Genomic DNA, 22,432 nt, shown 5'->3' with positions numbered 1-22,432 from the left:
TGGGAATAAAATAAGTATAATGGTGATTGGTGTGTAGTTTTTTTGTAATATTGCTGTGTTTTCAATGTAGCCTTTTGATAATTATACCAGTTAAAAGGCTAAAATGCATTAACTCAACTTCGGATTCACATATAATATAGACACACTCTTCTCCTTATTGGAAAAAAAAAGAAAAGCTTAAGCTCTTTTTGTAACAGAGGGCTATTGATATGCACCACATATGAGGATTTAAAAATAACAAATTAGTAACTTTGTAATACCCAATAAATATCTGGGTAATGTTTGCCAGTCTGAATTACTAGGTGTGAATTTATCAACAGGCAACTTGTGAATGAAAGAACACTCCTTTCTTCTTAGAGATTTCTCTCATGGCAATAGAATCCTTGAAATCCTCAGGGAACAAATTGGGGATAAAAGTTAGAAAGCACACCCGCCTTATTTTCCACGCTCTGAGCAGACCCAAGAAGAAAGACTGAATTTAATCAAAAAAGATTTTATTGATGAAGGTATCTCTCCTTCAGGCTAAACTTTGGCCCCTGCATGCTAATAAAACATCTTGTTTCTCAGAAGCAGCCTTCTGCATAAAACCCTAGGAGAGATCATGGTGGAATACATCTTAGGAGAGGGACTCTCAGACGATCAATCAGATATCTCCACCATCCTTTGCTAAGCTAGGAGGTGCTTGTCTGGATTTAGGCTGCCTGTGGTTTCATTCTTGGGCAGTCACCTGAATGCCTTTGAATGCTTAGGAGAATGCAGTTTCTACTGCAAAACCCAGCCCCCTTGCTGGCTCCTGCAACCTGAGCCCTCCCTGGATATCCACACCCTGGCGTTCTATCCCTATCTTATCTGCACATGTGCATGTTTGACAGCCCAGGTATGAAGATGAGCAATCTGCAGCTTCCAGATTTTATGACTGCTAATTAGTACCCTGTTTGTGCCCTTTTAATCTGTTATCATAATAGGGCACCATGACACACAGTCTTCCTTCCGGCTTTCCGTCTGTGGCAGCCAGAGGGGGCTATATTTTGTACCTTCTCATTACCAGCAGGCTTGAAGGATATTAATAAAGGGTATTTAAAAGGGCAGGCTGCATCCTGCTCCTGCTACTCTCACCCTCATTTCATTTCTGCAAATGAGTTCCAATCTTCAAGCTGACTACAAATGGGAGTTCTTCCCTAAAGATAGTTTTCAGGATCTGGGGCACAGACTGGGAGACTGGAGGGTGTCTGGAGCCAGTATTTTCTGCTTTCTCGGGTTCCACAGAGGTCAGCAATGAAGGTTGCCCACAGGACCATGGACAAGGTGAGGGCAGAGAGTAAATGGGTTGGGATTCTGGCTCCTTTGCTTATGACTGATCTTTGGTCAGTGTTTTTCTTACATTCTTTTTCTGACTAGTCTTCTGTTCCCTGCTGCCCTTTCACTCAGCCCTGGCTTCCAGCTACAGGTTATTTCCTTGCTGTCCATATCTCTGAACTCAGATGGGTCAGAGGCCATGTCTGCCTCACATTCTGGAAGGCCTACAGCACCTTTTCTGACAGGTAGTTAGTGTTCAGAAAATACATGTTTTCTCTTCAGGTCTTGAGTAGACATTCCAATGCTACCTCCCCAGCCTGTGAGGAGCGTGATTAATCATCTCAGCCACTGAGGGTGGTGTTGTCCTCTGCTGAGAATGGGCATCCCCTTCTCCTTTTTTATTTTTCCCCAAATAGCCACTGTAGGGGAGTTTGTGTTCCCAAATCCCCATGCCACACATATGATAGGATATGGGTACTTTGCTCTGTTGCCATCTTCATTTGTTTGACAATGTGATATACAACCACAGAAGCACAGGAAGCTCTGGGATACACATTTAGAGGTAGAAAGAGTAGCCAGAACTTGCCTGGTGGGATTGCTTCTCACACACAGGATTTTTCCCTTGATCCCTTGACATCCCCATCCTTACAAGCAAATGCCCAGCATTGACTTCTTTTAGGATATGAGTTCAAAAATCACAAGGGAAGCTAGTAAATGTGCTCTTGACCAACATCTACCTCCCTGCTGATACTCACCCTGAATGTTGTGTGCTCTTAGAAATCCTACAGTGCAATTACCAGTAGAAAGCTGATTTTTTTTTTTTAATGAAAGTAATGCTCATGTCCTTCATATATGCCTTTAGGCTCCCATGGAGGGAAGTCTAAGAAAAACATTCCTGTGGTTGACATCCCAGGCATATGTATTTTAGGGACCAAGAGGGGAAACATGAATCAAGAATCAAATCTTTGCTGGGAAGAATCAGGACAACAGGCTAGACCTTAGAATACAGTGAACAAACAGCACAGTCTCTATAAAAGCCAAGTTCCATAGGCTGCAGCAGTTAATCTCCTGGTTCAACTATGGCTGTTCAGAATAACCTGATGTAAACCACACCTGAGATGTCAATAGTTGAAAAGAGACCCAAAGACCCAGGTATCGTGTACTTTCTAAACATCCTTTGGAGGCTGTTTTAGAAGGTACCTTTCTTCCCAAGGTCATTCCATCCTAGAGTCTCTTGAGCAGAGAGGACACATATGCTTGTCCACTCCCAGAATCTCAGTGATAAGTAGATACATTAGCAGTGTTTTAAGTTAAAACAAGGTGTAAGGAAGCTGAGTGGCTGAATCCAGTGTGAATCCTCTGTCCTCTTGTGAGCATCTTTACAAAATATACCTGGAGAACCTCCAAATAATGCTAATGACCAATTGGGGAGCTTTCCCATAGGGCATAAGAGCAGGGAGAGAAACTGGTATGGAAGTGCCTGACATTTTCTTTACTTATAAATGTCAAAATAAAATTAGCCAGTCTTTCAGAATTCTAATTATGTTTGGCTGTAATTATGTTTTGCCAAAATATATTTAATTATCTGAAAAATCAACCCTGCAATACTTGGCTCTGAAGGTGCCCTCTCCATCCCCTTCTGTGTGTGTGTGTGTGTGTGTGTGTGTCCTTAAAATAGAATGGATTTCAATCTAATCTATGTGGATATAATCTAATGTTATGCAGAAGATTTTAATACCACTGTGAACCAAACTACTGCAGAGCTGACCAATATTCATCTTGCTACACTTTCTATTTACTGTTTTCTATTGCTTCCTGTAGCTACACCTCAGAAGTCCACTGACAGTCTATGAAGTATTGACTTTTCTCATCTTCTTGTTGCTAATGGGGACCTACCCTCTGTCCCATAGCATGACTCAACTACCCTTCACCATAAGAGGAAAGGGGCTTGGACTTAGCGCTGTCTCAGGACTTTAGTAGCTTGGTATTTCAACCAAATTCAAGTAATGTTAGCACTGTGAAATGACTTTGTTGAACTTTAGTGATCACTCAGCAATGCCTCCCCCCAAATTTTGCTTTAAATGACAATGAAGTTTTCTCTAGGTAAGTTGTATAATAAAGATTTTTGTTAAACAGGTAATGCTGCCAAACCTGTGTATAGGTACAGATGCACCAACATGCACATACAACTATATCGTAAATTCTGCTGGTGAAAAAGTATGTATAACACACAATTTATACATAATCATAAAATGTTTGTTCAACTTTTCAGTGAATTTCATAAAGTCAATATGATTTTCACCCCATGTTTTTGTTGATGTTGAATTGCTGTAACTATGGTCAATCTGTTTATAATGTAACCATGATCTGGGAAATTTGATAGAATTAAATGCTTAGCTGCAATCCAGTTAGACCCTCTTCCTATCATTGACATGCAAGAGTGCTTGAGATATCAATGTTTGTTGATAGCTTTGTTTATGTGACAAGACACAAGTAAGATGACAAAAATTCATTACCAAACTGAACTCATTTGTCAGTGCATGAGTGACTCTGCTGGTGAATAATAAGGTTAGAATACTAAAGGGGATATTTTCTCAATTTCTGAGCTATTCACCCTGTCACAGTGTTCTTTTAAATTTAATGTGCAATATTGTTTTCTTAAGCCTAGATAATCAAGAAAATAATAAATGGGCCATGGTTACAAATTCTGCCACATAAAGTACATTCTGTCTTACCATACCTAATTTCATGCTACTGACTTAATGCTAAAATTCACAGGGTTGGGAAAAGTTGGCCACATAGTATATTATCTATATCTCTTCTACCTTACAGGTACAATAGACACAACCACCCAGTAACACAGATAAGAATAAGGTATAGTGAAGCCATTAGGATATAGGAATTATGGATATTTTCCACCTTTGCTTTTAGTGATTATTTCATATTAACTTATATAATTTAACTAGCAATGATTTTTTAAACAGCTTATGGGTTTTTTGAAATTATACAGACAGTTTTTGGGAGCTAGTATAAGATAGCTCCAACAAATCAATGTTTATATCCTGCTTGTATGGATTCCCAAATCAGCAAGCAGTACCCAAGCGTGGAAACAAAAGTAGTTATATTCTATGGAACCATTTCTATTTTGTTTTTGCCTCCTCCTTGTCCTCTGCAAAACACTCACAACCCAAGTCATCTATTCCTTACTTTTAACTTCCTTTTTTTTTCTTTTAGTTTTTTTGAGACAGGGTTTCTCTGTGTACCCTTGGCTGTCATGCAACTATGTCTGTAAACCAGGCTAGCCTTGAACTCATACAGATCCACATGTCTCTGCCTCCGGTTTGCTGTGTGCCACTACCGCCCAGCTAACCTCTTCCTTTCTATCTATATAATTGATTCAGAAAACCACTCACCAACTTTAGGCTGTGTGTAATGCTAAGAACTGTTCCAGGCTTGTTGAGTGACAATAGGACTACCCAGGCTGATATGTGACAACTTATCAGTCAGTGAACTGGTGAGTTGGAGATTACACATTTGGAAAAAGAGGCCTCTTGATTGAGCACCTGTCTGTGTCCTCATAATGGGGCTTGTATCTGCCCATTCCTTGGGATAATCTGAAGTCCTTGGGAGGTCTCACCCTCTATGGACATCTACCTACTTTGCTTGTCAATCTTTTCCATAGTCGGTTTGTGTTGTGAGGGTATGGGGTATCCCCTTGACTGAGAAATGTAATGGCAGGGGAACTAGATTACATTGCCAAGTCTAAATTTCTCTGATGGGTACCATCTCAGAGGTTTCTTAAAACTCAATTACTGGCTGCTCTGTTGTTGGTGAAAACTGTATTCTGATCCTCTTCCTACTAACTTCAGAAGTATATTTGCTTCTTGTATCCGCTTCCCCCCCCCCCTCAGTTTAAGTCTCGATTGTCAACATTTCAATAGTCTGGTTCTCAAAACCAATTCCATGAAATAGGCTAGCTTTATTCTTTCAGACACATTGATGTATAAATTGTTTTCTGTGCTCTTTCTTCTATAACTAAAGGTTTTAATACTTGTTAAATAATTTCACAATTTACCAGCAATGATTTTATAATGAATACTGGCCATTAAAAAGATGGTATTGTGAGTATGTCTGTGCTTGGCAATCAGAACTGCTTAACTCAAACTGTGGAGAAGGTAATCAGCTCACACCTGACACTGTTTACAATTGGGGAAAAGTACAGTGGCCATGATAAAGAAAGTAGCCATTATAGTTCTTTCTAGGATAGTTTCCAAATCATCTGATGCTAAATGTCCTTCATTCTTTCCTGTGTTGCCTTCATTTAGTAAGAGAAAGATTGCCTCAATCTTACTTGATAGCAGTAAAAAACTGGTCTATTTTTATCAACTCAGGAATTATAGGGGGACATATCTTCTTTATCTTACTCATTTTGACTTTGATTAATTTTATATCATGATTGTGAGATATCCCTAGTGTAAACAATAGCCAAGCACTGACTGACCTTGCAAGTTCTGATGTCCTTTTTTCTTGTTTTAACCTCTTCTATCCTGACTTCATGCTACTTTGTTTCAGGTATTATCTCTGTATAAAACAGCTATATTCAAAGAAAGTAAGGGTGATTGGGTCCTGGTTTATCCTGAACTATATGGATTCATTAACTGGCTTTGGGGGATCTTATCTGGATTTCTGAATTTGAAAGTTATATATAAACATTTCTACCTATGTGGAAATGTTTCCTCAAGGAGGAACGTTTCCATCAGTCCACATACAGGGTGTATGTGATGTCCTAAAGCTGAAAATCGCCCACTGATAGGGACAGTAGGACCCACTTTGAGTTCTTTATTGTTATATTTTAAGGTGATAGGAATTGAATATGGGCCCATTGCCTGATAAGCAAGAGTTCATCTGTGAAGCTAAATCCTTAGTGTGGGACCCACTTTCTACTCTATGCCTATGGGAAATGATTTTCACTGAGGAACTATGGTCCATTTTTCCTTATTTAAGTCTCTTTTAAAGTTGACTTTTATTGAATGAGTTATTTTTAAAATTGACTTTTATTGAATTAGTTATTTTTTAAATTGACTTTCATTGAATTAGTTCTTTAATAATTTAATGTCTCTTAAAGAATATTTTTATTCCAAAGTTCTAGTCAATGGATGGATAAATACTAACATATATAGGAAATGTGTGTAAGTGTGTGTGTGTGTGTGTGTGTGTGTGTGTGTGTGTGTGTGTGTCTTATGTGGTATATGTTAATGTGTATGATGTGTGTGCACATGTGTGTGGTGTATTTGCATGTATGTGAGTATGGTGTATGTGTGGTATCTGATGTAAATATGTATGGTATATGCATATATATATGTATGGAGTATGTGTGTGGTATACATGGATGTATATATATATATATATATATGTATGTATCTAAGTAGTGCATATGGTATGTATGTGTGAGTGTGTGTGAGTGAGAGACAGACAAACTCTGTGTGTGTGTGTGTGTGTGTGTGTGTGTGATATGAGTAGAGTGTATGTGTGGGTTATATGGGGTAGATATAGTATATGTTCATGTGTACATGTTTATGATGTGTATATAGTGAATGTCCATATGTATTGGTGTAGTATGTGATATATGTGCATATGTGTATATGTGTGTAGTTCTGGTGTAAAGTAAGATGGATATGTATGTGTATGTGTGAGATATTTGTGGGGCACATATGTATGAGTATTGTGCATATATGGTATGTGTGTGTTAATGACCTGCCCATTTTGTCCTATTCCTGTGAGACAGGGTCTCTCAGTAAACCTGCAGCAAGGAGGGCAAACAGCAAGACTCAAAGATCCTCCTGTCTCCAACCACAATGCCTACCTCCACCTCTGAGATTACAGGCATGTGTATGCCCATGCCCCACACTTTTATGTATGTGCTGGGGATTTGAACCCAGATCCTCATGCTTATGCAACAAACTCTTTTGCCCACAAAGCCACCTCTGTAGCACTGAGGATTTTTATAAAAACTGAAAAACATATCTAATGTAATTGATCATTCATATGATCAACAACTTGTACTGGATTGGGACCAGCCTCTGTAGAAGCAAGTGTCACTGTGCCTATGTGTTTTCCAATTGTTTCTGCCTGCCCTGTGGCCCTGGAATCACTTAACAATATGACTATAGAGCAGAGGAAGAGATACATTTTTGTAAAATGGACACCACATGTATAGTAACATCACTACTAGTGACAAATAATTGTGCATCAAGTCTATCTGTTGGTTGGGGGTACTAGATCCATGGACCCAAGCTTTGATTTCATTTGAAGTAGTGTTGATGTGCCTGGACTAACAGCAGCAATGCTGTCCCAATGACATTATACTGTTTAGATGCACAATGAACTGTCACGGTTTATATGCTGTACCCACTCTTTCCACCTTAGTGTGACCCTCTGGAACTAGCTACAACATACTATCATTGTGCCTAATGTTGAAATAAAGACGAGGCCTGAAGAAGATGCTCACTGCCCTAGCATTCACATACATGAGCCTTAACTGCTTCTGTTCTAACCATAGTAACAGCAAAAGCTGATGAATTTTGGTGACTCCCTGGTGCTTCATCTCACCCAAATCTCTTTGCTTTGATAAGTTCAATTAGTCTTGCAATACTGTCATTCATAACCTCATCTGATAGGTAGATGGGCAACCTGAGGTGCACAGACATTCAGCACTTACATAGAATAATATAACTAGTAGGTCCTATTATTCTGAGTCAAAGCAAGACAGTCCACCCTCTGAGAACCTAGCATCAGAGCTGCATGGAACCGCTGGCTGCTCTCTAACAGGGAATGTGTATGCTTTAGAAACAAGATTGATCCAGACAGACATAGTTCTTTCTGCCCTGAGAGAAGAGGTTATGGTAGAGACCAAACGGTCTGGAGGCTACATGAAACAAATAGATAGTAAAGAAGTATTTAAGCTGACAAGGAGAAAAGCCTGTAAAGGGTTTCTAATAGCCTGGCAATAATGGAAACAGGACTACTAGCCAAAGAGTAGTGAGCAAAGGGGGAGACACTGGAGACTAGGTGGCTCCATGTGCCTCTTGATCTTAGAGCCCATGTGAATAGATGCACAAACAGACCACATGCATTTTCTATGTGATCTGATAGCACTGCCTTGCAGAAGATTCCTTTATTTTGTTTGATGTATCTTTTTTCTTGTATTTTTTTTTTTAATTATCTTCTCCTCCTCTCATTGGTCCCTTGGATGAAGGACTTTGCCACACTTTGCTGTGAGGAAAAAATATTTCATTGGTTAAACCACTGAATATTTAATTAGTCAAGCCACTGAATTAAAGATTTATCATAACCCAGCCCAAACGTCCTTTATAAAACAAACAAACAGACAAAGCACAACAAAAATTTCCCAGAGAAAGTACATTTAGCCAGGAACTAAAGCAATATTCATTTGCATTGTATGATGAACAACCTACTTTCTACTTATGAATCCAGCAGTTGATGTTATATGATGAGAATGTTACTATCAATGCCTAATGTAACTATAGGACTTGGTCTGTGTTATTAACTCCATTTTCCATCTATTTCAGTCTGAATATTAATCTATTTGTGTTATGTTTCAAACTGTGTTTTTATTTTTCATCCTTCAAACTGTTAAGGTTTCCAATCTTTTTTCCATCTACCCCATTATGGCAAATGGTGGTTGATTAGGGCTTTCTTTAGGTCTTTATAAATGGTTTTTTACCTTGCAGATAGTGCTGTTAAGACAAATCTATCATATCCAAGAGATCCTACACAGCTTGTTATTTCTGGGTGATTTATTACCCTCACCATGGAAATGTTGTTAGTGAACGTTGGGGAAGCAGAGGCTGTATTGAGAAATATCAATGTATCCTCATGTTCTGACTTGCAGTGACAGTCAGAGATCCATCTCTCTGACAGTTACCTTGTTAACATTTCGATCACATGGCAAATTTGCCATTTTTCATGGTAACAAGTATAAGTTTGCACAAGAACCGCAGATAGATGGGGAAGATAAACCAGGCCTCTCTCGGTTTCTCTGTGTGATGTAATCAGTAATCTTTGGGAGGAGTGCAATAATTACTCCATGGAAAGCTCAGCCACTGGAAAATGTATGTGTTGTAGAAAGCTCAAATTTTTCTTCATTAGGATTGTGCCCTTCACTTTTTTTTTTCATTTGCTGACATTTTGATGAACACACTACGCCTACATGAATTAGTGAGACATAACAAAAGGGTTTACCATCAGCAGGTTTAATCACAGCATGAGATGTGAGCAAGGTGGATGAAAATAACAGCATGCAGAATTCTCATGAACAGAAAATTAGCAGTGGGTCTGACTATTTCTTCTCCAACCTCCCAAATTCCCTGTGAAGCCCTCTGCTGGTAATATCACTGCTGAGTAATGAATCCTCTTCACCAAATGAATCTTCACCAAATACCTGCCAATATCTGAGGGTAACCATCTCCAAGCTACATAGGACATGATATTGTCATTGTGTTGTTTTCCCCACACTGGGCTCTGTTACTGTGAATTCTTTAGTTGAAGAACTTATAAAAACCTCAGGCTCTGGGTGGTGCTGAAGGGAAGAGTGTGCTTTAAAAAGCAACCCTCTTTGGAGTCAGCATTTTGTTATGCTGGCTGATTGTCAGAAATGGGCTCTGATCTAACCACAGTGACCATGAGCACCATCAGTGCAATGGGCAGCTGTCAGCTTGAGCCCACATGCCCATATCATTGAAATGAGCTGAAACCACCGTATGTCAATGTGGGCAGCTGCTTGAGGCAGGAAGATGGGATTCTGGGTAGCAGGCCGAGTTTCATTTCCTAACTGTTATGTAGTTCACTGAAACATGTGCCTGGAGCTTCCAATTTGGTTTTCAAGAGTATTTGTGTGTGTGTATGTGTGTGTGTGCTTGTGGGTTGTTGTTGTTGTTGTTTTCATAATTGCATCATTATATAACTTACAGGAGGAAAATTATGCCAAATGTAATCAATTATCCCTTTCAGTATAATATACATATAGATGTGTTTGTTTGATATTCTCTTATGAAGGATCTCAGGTAGCCCAAGCAGGCCTTACTTTTTTTTTTTAAAGATTTATTTATTTATTATATATACAGTGTTCTGGCATGTAGATGGTTGTGAGCCACCATGTGGTTGCTGGGAATTGAACTCAGGACCTCTGGAACAGCAGTCAATGTTTTTAACCACTGAGCATCTCTCCAGCCCAGCAGGACTTACATTTACCTGAAGTTTGTTTTGAACTCCTGGTCATCCTGCCTCAGCATTCCAAGGCATGAATTGCCATGACTTTACTTTAAAGGCAGAAAATATTTAAAGCTGTGTCTGTTTTAATAATGATATAATTTTTACCTAAAATACAGCTTATTTGTATTGAGAAATTGTCTTGCTACATAGCCCAGGATAACCTCAAACCTATAATATTCCAACTTCAGCCTCCCTATGGCCAGCCAATGCCACCCTACTCAACTAACATATCCCTTGTAGTTCCTCTTAATTTTGGCTATACACATATTCTAGTTAAGAAATTTGAACTAAAAATTATGTTTTTCTTCGTCCGACTTTAGCTTTTCAGTGTGTGATAAAAGGATTTTGCTTTGTCCTCTAACTATGCAAGTGGCATAGATCATTTGGGGAGGGGGGAGAGTTTTCCCTTCCATTGTCCTTGAAATTTGTCACTTAGGTGATGAGTGTCCAACAGGAAATCCAGACTGAGTCATGAGAGGTCACAGGTGATCTGATTCCTTTAGGTCAGGGCTACTCGGAACCCTTCCTCTTCTCCTGCTGGCCTCCACATTTACGATCTATGATGTCCCAAGGCCTTAAGTTGCATGACTGAACAAGGTCAGTGTCTTGCATGAATTCCTCTTTGCAAACCCTCAGGGCCTGTCTATATGCCCTATAAGTCTGCCCTGCTATCCTTGTCCCTTCACGCTCTAGATTACTCCTGCTTACCTTGCTGTTGATAACACACCTTCTTGTTCCTCAGGCTTTTCCTGAAGCTTTTCTTCCCTCTTATGTCCTCAGCCCCTCCTAAATCCCATAGATCACAGTAAACTATTGTTTGTTAAAAACAACAACCTTTTTGTTTTTGTTGTTTAGAGAAATTTGAGGTAATTACAATTTTCTGAATCAATTAAATATAATGCTTTTCCTTATACACTTACCAAAAAAAATCTTAAAAAGCTCAGGGACTCAAGAGTAGGATGGCTTCATGGTTGGTTAATTCATTTACACATAAACATGATCATTAAGAATATAATTTATCAAGAAGATCAGCAGGAGTAGGAAGGGGCTTAAGAGAGGGAATTGGAGAGAATATGATCATAATACATTTTGTGTGCTTGTGTGTGTGTGTGTGTGTGTGTGTGTGTGTGTGTAAAATTGTCAAATCAGTAATTTTATTAACATTTATTAATTAAAATTTATTACAATTTATATACTGTCCTAGCCTGCATTTTCCCTTCATGGGCTTCTTGCTCAAAGCTAGCCATTTTGTTTTCATAGTCACAAAAATAACTATAGTGGTATCAGCTCACAAATGGAGAAAGATGATTTTCTTGTCTTCCCAGGTGCTTGTCCTGAGGGATGGACACTCATTCACAGTCTCCTTGCCAGCTGAGCAGGTCAGTGACCAGAACTGTCATCTGACTATTCTTGCCAGTGGCTCAGATCAGTCTGGTCCAGATGGGGTTAACTTTCTGCAAAGAATATGGGCTGATGGAAAAGGGTAGCTCCCTTAACCATGGAGTTTAGTTGGTGTTGCAAGGAGAGGAGGAGGCAGGTATATAACCAGGAGGAAGGCTGCATACTGGTCCCTAGCTCGAATTACCCGATGAGAAGAGGAATCCCCTGATATTCATCTTGTCTTCCACTTTCTTTAACTTGGTTACCACAAGGGCTTGTTTGTCCCCACAAGCAAATGCCATGAACTCCTTCACCCTTGAAACCTGTTTTTGTGTTTCACATTTATTGATAGTAGAACCTTTGGGGTTGTTTTGTTTTAGGAGGAGGCAACACCCCCACTATTCCTCCATGGCTCCCCAGCTTTCCCGCTGCCCAGTGGCAGAAGTTGCACACAGATGACTTTCCTGTTCTGGGCTATTCTGCTTTAAATGACAGGGCACACCACTTACCGAAAATCTATACTAGGTCATTTCAAGCCTCATGCAGTTCACAATGCTATTTTGAAATAAACAGTGACTAGCTCTGTTTAGGAATGTAATCAATATATTTTTTAATTATAAAAAGTTTATTAGTTAAAATACATTTAACATAAAATCATTAAATTATGGTTTCATGGCATGGTATACACTCAGATTGTATGATGAAAGGAAGGGAATCCTAGTATATGATTCCTGTTATACCATCATACAGAATTCTCTCATCTTAGAAATCTGAAACTCTAAATGCATTAAACATGGATTTTTTTTTTCCTTCCACTCTCTGGCAGCCACTATTCTGCTATCGGTCTGTGAGAATCTGATGCTCTAGAACAGTGTGTAGACAGCAGTTTGGCTTTCCACTCTGTGTCACTTGAACTGTTGTCTCCCAGGTTGATCCACTTGTCATATATCAGGATTGCTTCCCAGTCAGTGTTGAATGCTGTTTCACTGTGCAGAAAGACCACATTTGGTTACCTAATAATTGGTTGGTGACACTGGTCTGCTTTTGCCCCTTGGTCATCATGATAATAGATACAACGAATACAGGTCTATATCTGATCAAGTCCCTGATTTCAGTTATTTTAAGCTCACACCCAGAACCATACGGTGATTGTATTTTTAAGTTTTGGTGAATCATCGTGGTTTTCACAGGGGCTGTACCATTTTACAGTCCTTCCAATAGTGCACTAGTGTTCAGATTTTTCTTCACTTGTCATTTTCCCCTAAACAAATGAACAAAAAACCCTTTTAACATAATTTGTTTTGTATTTTTCTACCAGCCATCCTAAAGCATGTGAGTCCTCATTTGCATTTCCTTAAAGAATAGCGTCATGTGGCCTCGGCCTTTTGTGTACCATCTCACTTTTTAAACAAAGCCTTTGTCATCTGAAGCCTCCATTTTTAAACTGTTTGCTGGATGAGAACTCCTTCAGTTTTGCTGTGGAAACTATCATGACCAAAAAAGATTTTCTAGACTATTCCTTTTCTGAACAAGGATAGAGTATCCCCAAGGTCAAGGAAAAGAGGAAGAAATTACATAAACTCCCAAAACGCAGTGATTGATGTTTTGTTTCCTGTACTTTCAGACTTGTGATACTAACTTCACCACCAAACAGAAATTTCTGGCATGTTTTAAAAATAGCAAACTGTGCTCACAACTCCAGAGCTATATAGTTCAGCATACCTCAGATCCATGTAGGTGAAAACAAGAGCTTGCAAAGGACAATAAATACTGCAGAGGTGATCACAGACCTGTTGATTGTATGACAGTGAGTGTATCCCATGACAGAGTGTGTACATCTTTTTAAAAAAAAAAATCAGATTTATTTATTTATTTATTTATTTGATTTCATGTGTATGAGGGTTATGCATGTATGTATGTATGTATGTATGTATGTATGTATACACATATGTATGTGTGGTGGCTTAAATAGGAATGTCTCCCATAGACTTAAGTGTTTGAATTCTGGCCATAGGGAGTAGCACCATTGGGAAGTGTGGCCTTGTTGGAGTAGGTGTGGTTTTGTTGGAGGAAATGCATTTTTAAAGCATGAGCTTTAAGGTCTCAAGTGCTCAAGCCAGGTGTAGTGTGACATTCACTCTCTGCTGCCTGCTGATCCAGATGTAGCCCTTCTCCTGCATACTGCCATGCATCATGCATCATGACCATCATTGACTAGACTTCTGAAACTGTAAGCCAGCCCCAATTAAATGATCTCCTTTATAAGAGTTACAGTGCTCATGATGTCTCTTCACAGTTTTAGAAACCCTAATGAGGGCTTTTTGAGGACCAGGCTCAATACCCACTCATGGTTCAGAGAGAACGCTTCATTAAGTGGGGAGAGTAGAAAAATCTGAGGGCAAAAATGAATTCCCCAGTACATACTTTTCTTTATTGTTCCTTTATTGTTCTGTTTCTATTCTAATTCTCCTGTCCTATTTCTAATCCCTAATATCTTCTTCTTCTAACTTCTCTCCTAGTCTAAAACCAAGAGTTGTTTCTCATTAGTTGTGAACACAGTCCTAGGGCAAGCAATAGAGAGTTAAGCCATTGCCATATCAGCACAAAGTTCAAGGTCGCAGAAGAGAGATAATGACCAGAGGGAGGAGGGGGTACAATGAGACATAGGTCTTTTGTTAAGAGACTGGAAAGCAAAGAACTGGCATGCGTAGTAACCTTGGTTGTACATCAGTGGCTCGGACCTTGAGCATAACTGCAAAGTTCCAAACTTATTTACAAAAAGCCTTTAGTCTAGTTTGAACTTGATCTGTAGCGAAAGTGAATTAATTGTACATAGTTAGTCTGAACAAAACAAGCAGGCCTTTAAGTGTCTAAAGGCCTTGTGAGACAAATAGATCCAGTTATAAAAACATGTTCCAGTATATATTCAATATATCACAATTATATAGACAAATGAAAAGTCATCTTCCTGACTATCCACAGATATATGTGCCCACTAGATGGAATATATTCGTGAGATAAACACACAAGCAGTAGGAAAGCTATTCTTAGCAAACAAATGAAGTTCTTAGGGAAGAAATAAAGAGAATTATGAGAGAAATTACAGACAGGAACAACTGGTTTCTACAGCCAGTGACTCCACGGCCTTCCCAGGTGGGGCTCCCAATCAAAAAATCACCCATCTAGTAGGTAGGCCTGTTGAACACCATTTATCACCTGGTGTATCTCTTGTGATCTCTGACAAAATCCTAAGAAAGCATATCTGTTGCCTGTGGAAGTCATAAGAGAGTATCAGATGCCCTAGAACTCACTGGAGGGTTGTGAACACCCATATGATGCTGGGAATGGAACCCAGGTCTCTTGCAAGAATAAGGGCCTCTCTAGCCCTATGGACATCTTTTCACTGTCCCTCTATGGCAGTTCATCCTTTTCCAAATCAGGTCTCTCATTCCATGCTCATAAATGGATTTTCTGATTTGTGAAGCATTTAAAATAATGACCTATATTGTTTTTGAATTCGGGGTCAGAGTCTGTGTTTGAGGAATTCTATAAGCCAGACTCTGCCACCCATCCCTTAACCATCCAATTGAAAGAGCTAAATCAATGGTGAATTTTTAAGTAGATGCTTTTCCAGTGTGGATACATTGACTGGAAAGAGGAGAAATGAGAATTAGAACCTATCCCCCAAATCTGCCTTAGTCTGTGTTTCCAAATGGGAAAGTGTGGTTTGAACAGAGGGCAAGAGTTTTGAAGACCACATGTTCCTGATCAAGGCCCATCCCCAAATGCCCATCATTGTCTTGGCTCTAGTTCCTCCTACAAGGTAGTCTGACAAGTTATAAATGTTTCACCCATGGAGAAAATTCCCCCTCTAGCTACCTCTAAGGCACCAGCCTTTCCTGAATGAATTTAATTTCTCAGGCTCTGCTATTTCAGTAGTTGAATAACCAAAAAGAGGATGCAAGTATTTTCTTTAGAATATTTTCATCCTTGCCATGCTGGTCAAAATATGACAATTTCATAGAAATCCAAAGACACACCACCCACTGGTGCCTCTGCAAAGCAAAGACTGGCATATGAGCTAAGTATGACTGTTTCTTCCAGTAGTCCCATCTGAAAGGCTGTGGGCTGGAGTGGCTGGCCTCTGTTCTATTTCTGTTTTCCTACCCTTGGATAGAGGAAAGAGTAATTTAGATTTTATACAATTCTTGTACTAAAAATATTTTTCAGCATATAGGAGAGCTGTTTGGCATCCTAAGGATATATATACTTCAGAGAAACTCTGGTATTTAAGGTAATGACTTATGGATGACATCTCGGTGTGGTACCATGGATGAGATAGGAATCCTTGTCACAAACCATCTTTCCACATTAATCCATTCTAAAACTGCTCCCCATCTCTCATTAAAGCCGATACTTTTCGTGGTAATTATAAGTTAAACCATACATAGCTGCCTCTAAAATATATCGTTGTTCTTGCTTTCTCATAAAGTTGAACCATCCTTCTACAATTGAAAATAAGACAATAGGAATGTAGTTATTTGAAAGTCTTCCCTCTTCACTGCAAAAGATAGAGTATAAGTCACAGGATGTTTCCCTTATTCCCTGAACAGAGATGATAGACCCAGAAAGAGCCCTGGCATCAGAGAAGTGTCATGATGACTGCAGTGAGAATACCAGGACCCATGTCCCCTTCACCTTGCCGAATGATGATGAAAAGGCAGGCGACCTACATCTGCTTCCCTGGGAGACACAGCTTGGAAAGTAAATAGTAAGGAGTAGCTAAGGGAAGCAGCAGACACCTCTAGCAGGCAACTCAGAGGTCAATGAGATTGTAGATTGTTTTCCCTCAGGCCTTCCTAACAGTGACAGAGGAAGGAAGCATCCTAAATCATACTCTGAATTATTGTTCCCTGGAAGCAATTCTGAGGCCACTTCAGATATGGTTATCAGCACTGAGCAAAGCATTCTTCTCACCTTAAGACCTGAAACAAATGAGGGGGAAATACACACACACACACACACACACACACACACACACACACACACACACAAATACACACACTCATACACACACAAATACATACACTCATATACACACTCATATACTCACACACTCACACAATTCATATACACACACTCACACACTCATACACTCATATACACACTCAAACACACTCACACACACTCATGGACTCACACACATTTATACACACACATAATTCACTCACACTCACACACATTCATACACTCACACACACTCATACACTCACACACACTCACACATTCACACACACACACACACTATTTTAAAGGAAATAAAAGGATGTTCCTGGGATGGGCCTTTCTAATAAGGGAGTTTGAAGAAATCATCAGACACTGTAAAACTGAAGATTTCACTGAATATGTCTGTGTAGGTGGTTGCTTTTAGAACCCCAAGGTTTTGTTTGGTTTTCTTATTCTGGCTTTTCTGCCTTTGCTCTTGTGGTGATGAAGAGGTCAGCATGCTAGAATGTAGAAAACTCAAGAAGAGCTTCCATCTCTAAGAAGGGAAGCAGCAAGCACTAGGGACCATGTTACCCTGACAATGCCACTGTTGCACCACACAGGCTTGCAGGGGGCATTTCATTCTAGTTAACTGAAAATTCCCTACCTGAAGAAGCCAACCAATGATTAGCAAAGCCTTCTGATGCCTTGTCGAAATGCACATTCTGAAGACTGGGATCTGTTCTTTTAAAGGGAAACCTGTTCAGCAGTGCTTCTTCCCATCCTGAATCTCCTTAAGAGCAAAGCAAGGCTGCTTACTCAGGAGACATTAGGTGGAAAGCAGGAAGTTGCTTTTGTTTTGTTCCTCACTGGGGTGTGTTTGTGAGTGAAAAGGACTGTTAGTCATTGTTTCCCATGGCATAAGTTGAGCCTCACTCTTAAGCAGTAGTTCTCAGCTGGGTAATATTGTAACCCTCTTCTTAGGAACAGGGATGTGTTCCAGTTGGTAGAGTGTTTGCCAAACAGTCATAAGGCCCTGGGTTCAATCCCTAGCTGTATGTAAATCAGGGGTGGTTCTGCAGACTACAATTCAGAGGGTAAAGGTAGGGGGATCAGAAGTTCAAACATTGTAGGAAGTTAACTATAAAGTTCAAGCTAACTACAAAGTTAAGCTATGTAGCAAGTTCAAGCAACATGTCCAATCTAGCTTTAGGATTGGCCTATTGATTCGGTTCAGGATATGAAGGAGATGAAGTAACCCAGACTGCTTTAGGGTTGTAAGTCCAGATGCTTAAAGACTGGTGGTACACTATATGACCTCCATTGGGAGGAAATAGGGATGTTCTCCTGTGACCCTGCTCAGTTTGATGTGTTGTTGGTACAAGTTGGAGTTTTCCCCGAGGAGCCGGCAAAGGGTCTTCAAAGCCTAGAAATGCAGTCCAGTTGGAATCTCTGCACAATTGCTTAATCCTCAGGTTAGTGTGTCATGATCCCATCAGCTGCAGAATATTGGCTACTCAGCTGAGCCGAAAATCAGCTGTCTTCATGAAAAGAACTGTGCAAGCTTCCAGAAGCCTAAATGGTTTTTCTATTTTTTCTGTTCTAAGTATGAGTCTACACTATGAGACCTGGTAGAAAACTGCCCTTTCAGCCCTGGGATTCTTCAGCTGCTAATAGCCATTGCTTTTCTCAGAAAGGGCCATTTCTTTCCAAGGCCCTTTTAGGCAATTTAGTGAACTTTCTCCCTCTTTGGAACCTTGGTCCTTCCTGAACTGGACATGAGCCTTTTAAGTGGTGCTGGTTTGGCTTTGAGTCACCAGGCACAAGAGTCAGCCTCATATCTACTCCTCCATCTTCCACTCACATTATGCAATTTGACACAGCATTGATATTCCATGTCATAGTCAGTGGACTTGTCCTATTGAACAAGGCCAAGACTAGTTGGAGTATACTCAAACTTATGATGCAAGTCACCTGTGGGATGAGGTTTGAAGTTATCATCTACCCTGACATTATGATTCAGACAGCCACAACACACTCATGTACGTACACATGGATGCACACATGCATATATGGATACACCTGGGGGACACATGTATGTCCTTCATTGTAGATAAGCTGAGAAACACTGAAGGACAAAGAGACCATGCATTTTCCCTCCTTTTGGAGAAACGTACACGGTCTCTTTGTCCTTCAAACTTTTACAATATTATATGGGATTTTTAAATCTTGTCTTACTAGAGACTTCCTCCCCTATTTTGACTTTTAACATGTTCATGGTACTTAGTGTAGAGTCATTAGGAGATTAGTCATTTCACCATGCAGGGCTCTCCTTCCTCGTTACCATGCCTCTCTACTTCAGACTCACTCCTCTGAGCATGCAAGGCAGGCTTCCTTGAATGTGACTCATATGGCAGTTGTCACTGCCCCAAAGAGCTAGCAGCAGCATAAACAGGAACAGCTTTTATCCTTACAAGATGGCTTTGTTTCAGTTGTGGTTCTTTGCGTCTGTCTGTATTCATATTTTTCATTTTATCACTATGAGTTGTCTTCTAACCAGACTATTCATTAGGATTGCACTAAAGAGAAGACAAGAAAATGAAAAGAAAGGAGGAGAATAGACAGAGATTACAGATGAAAATTGCCTAGTTTTGTGATAGGCTGGCAAAAATGAAGATTTTCCTAAAGTGACCTTGTGTCTTTCAGTCAGTTGATCAGGCTACTGAAACAATTCCCAAAGAAACGGGAATTTTTTTTAGGAATCTCATCCTGGGAGAAGGAAATGGCAGCATCCACAGAGGAATCTTGTCTCTCTAAAAAGAGATTTCACAGGTTTCTACCTTGTCAGGTTTACAGGTGACACTGAGCCCCAACAAGGATTGGACACGGAGAGCACACCATACCTTTCTGGAGACTGTTTAGACGTGCAATCCTTGACCTTCAGTTTTAACTTTAATCTCACTCAGAACTTAAAGCTTCTCTGGGTCCCTCTGAACATCTTTGCAACATGGCCACATTGACTAAATCTGTGTTTTCTGCTTTCCACTTTTAATTTGTCTCTTATTGAAGGTGAGTGACTGGGCCTGACACAGGGCCCAGGTTGTGACCCCAAGGTTTTATCACAGCTTCTGTAGTCACAGAGTTAACTAGCTCTGCTGATTGGTTCCTTTAAAGCTCATTGCCCATAGCTTTATATATAGGTGACAGTTCTCTTCCAGGTGAGACAGGAAGGCTAACCAAGTTCATGCAAAGAGTGTTCATAAATGAGGGAAGTCCTTCACTTAGAAGAGCACACCATGAGGCTCAGCCTCAACTAGTACCTCTAAAGAAGAAAAGCTCTAAGGAAGACTGGGGTGGCTATTCGTTCCTGTACAGGGGCATTTGTACCAAGCCCAGGGCTGAGGGGAGCTTTTGTTTCCTTAGTAGATTGTCTGCACTGCAAGTTCATCACTGGTGTGTATGTTAAGGCCGTGCTTATGGAATTTGAGCAGGACGAGTGGTGCAGAAGAACAAAGTACAAAGAGGACAGTTGTGGTTCATGTTAGTTGGAAAAAAGGCCAACTACTTCTACTCCCAGAAACGATCCACTAGAAAACAGAACTTGTATTTCTCATTTCAAAGTAAATTGTTGTGAAATGGCCCTGGACCTGTGGCATTCCTGTCTGCCTGGCTAAACTTGAGTCCTTTTTTTTGTAAGAAGAGCTATTTTCATGGAATAACCATTTCTTCTACATTCCTATGGTTTAGGGCAGTGTGCTATTACAGTAACCTTATATCATAGGATAGGGGTATGACTAGCCTATCTGTTCTGTCCCTTGGCCAAGTGAGCATATGATCCAAAATGAACTATCAGAACCTCCCCCAGACTGTTAAATATGAACAGAGGAATGCGTTTTTCCCTCCTCTTTTCTCCTTTTGCTGTTCTAATGTGAGCTTACAGAACTGGGAGAAATTAGTCAAGAAGTGGCTTGGACCTTCTACTTCTTCTAGACTCCCCAGTACTATGGTGAGCAGAAAAGCGCCCAGCAGTCATAAAAGAGCAAATAGCTAAGGTGGAAAGAACATCTGAGGGCCTGCATTTCAGCATTCTGAATGCTGTTAAGTTGAGCAGCCAAGTTTTCATCCACCATTGATCACCACTGGGAGTCAAGGTAATATTTGTTTAAGTTCTGTGTTGATGGAAATGCACTGTGAACCATGTAGTACTTGGAGACAGAAGCTGACTTTCAATAAAAGTTTATTAGGGACAGATGGACTGATTCAGGATCACACTTGTGTTTTCTACAGAAAATACTAGGTAGTTTCCTTTTCACGTGTCCCTTTGCCAAGGGGCAGTACCATGTACCCTGCATCCCTCCTTACCATTCTGAAATACACACCCTGCCTTTGCATAAAGAAAGCAATTATTTTCTGTGTGAGGACACAATACTGGGCTCCTTTGTTTCTAAAGAATGTCCTATGAATAGAAAGTAAAAGAACACTAACCTCCCTGCTTTGGAATGCAGAGAGCATGTCTGTGGAGGCTATCCATTGGCATTTGGGTGTTCTGCAATGCAGAAAGAGACATAGCCACTCCAGGAGCACACTGATCCTTTGAGAGCATATTGCTTTGAAAATATTAAAATTCACTCATGTGGTAGATCCAGCTTCAGTTTGTATAGAGTTAAAACACAAGGAAACTAGATATGTGAAATGCTTTTCCCAATAGTTCACCATCTACACCTAAAATGTTAGTTCAAAGCTGAGGTTTAGCTTCAAGTTGTAACCAGTTCTGTGTGTGGCGGTCCTCACCTCTTCACAGGACTCTGTTTACTTAGGAAGTAGCTGTATTAAATGATGCCTGCCCACCCTGCAGACTGACCAGAGGGTACTTTATGAGGACACAGTGCAGGGTGAAGAATGGTGGAGCTTTGTCTGTAGATTCAGAGTCTAGGGAGTGTATAATATGTGTATGATTCTGAATTACCTGTCGTTTTCTTTTACCCGAGGCCTACCAAAAAGGGTAGAGGATTCAACAGTTACACCTACGACGGGATGGGAAAGATGACGACAAAACACAGCTAATTATATGAAAACAAGTGAAGTCACTGTCTCAGTGAAGGATTTAGGATTAGGACACTAAATCTCTCTTGTGGTGTCAGAGTGTGTGGAAAAAAAGAACTTAGAAGGGAGGTCATTTCTGTCTAAATGATTCATTTATGACTTAATTGTGTATTCTGATAAGTTCCTTTTACTGTCAAATTAATTGAAAATGAGACACCATGACTACGGAAGTTCTTATGAAAGAGAGCATTTAATTGAGGGATTGATACATTTTAGCAAGGCAGTGTGCATGGTTCTGTAGCAGTAGTGGAGAGCTTTACATTCTGATCCACAGGCAGCAGGCAGAGGGACAGGGAGGGTCACTGGGCTTCGAATGGGCTTTTGAAACTTCCCAGTCAACTCCCAACAATGCTACCAACTAATCCTTCCAAACAGT

The 22,432-nt window shown here is 40.1% G+C and overlaps 1 protein-coding gene across 1 annotated transcript in view; it reads left to right on the top strand.

Moving 5' to 3' along the window:
* The window catches only part of Fhit (fragile histidine triad diadenosine triphosphatase), an 810,295-nt gene that overhangs the window by 657,165 nt on the left and 130,698 nt on the right, over window positions 1-22,432 (top strand). The gene's annotated exons all lie outside the window — the stretch shown is intronic.

This window comes from Phodopus roborovskii, unplaced genomic scaffold (genome assembly GCF_943737965.1).
Source record: "Phodopus roborovskii unplaced genomic scaffold, PHOROB, whole genome shotgun sequence".
Lineage (NCBI taxonomy): Eukaryota > Metazoa > Chordata > Mammalia > Rodentia > Cricetidae > Phodopus > Phodopus roborovskii.
The sequence above is the reverse complement of the archived record's forward strand: the minus strand, read 5'-3'. Positions and strand labels throughout refer to the sequence as shown.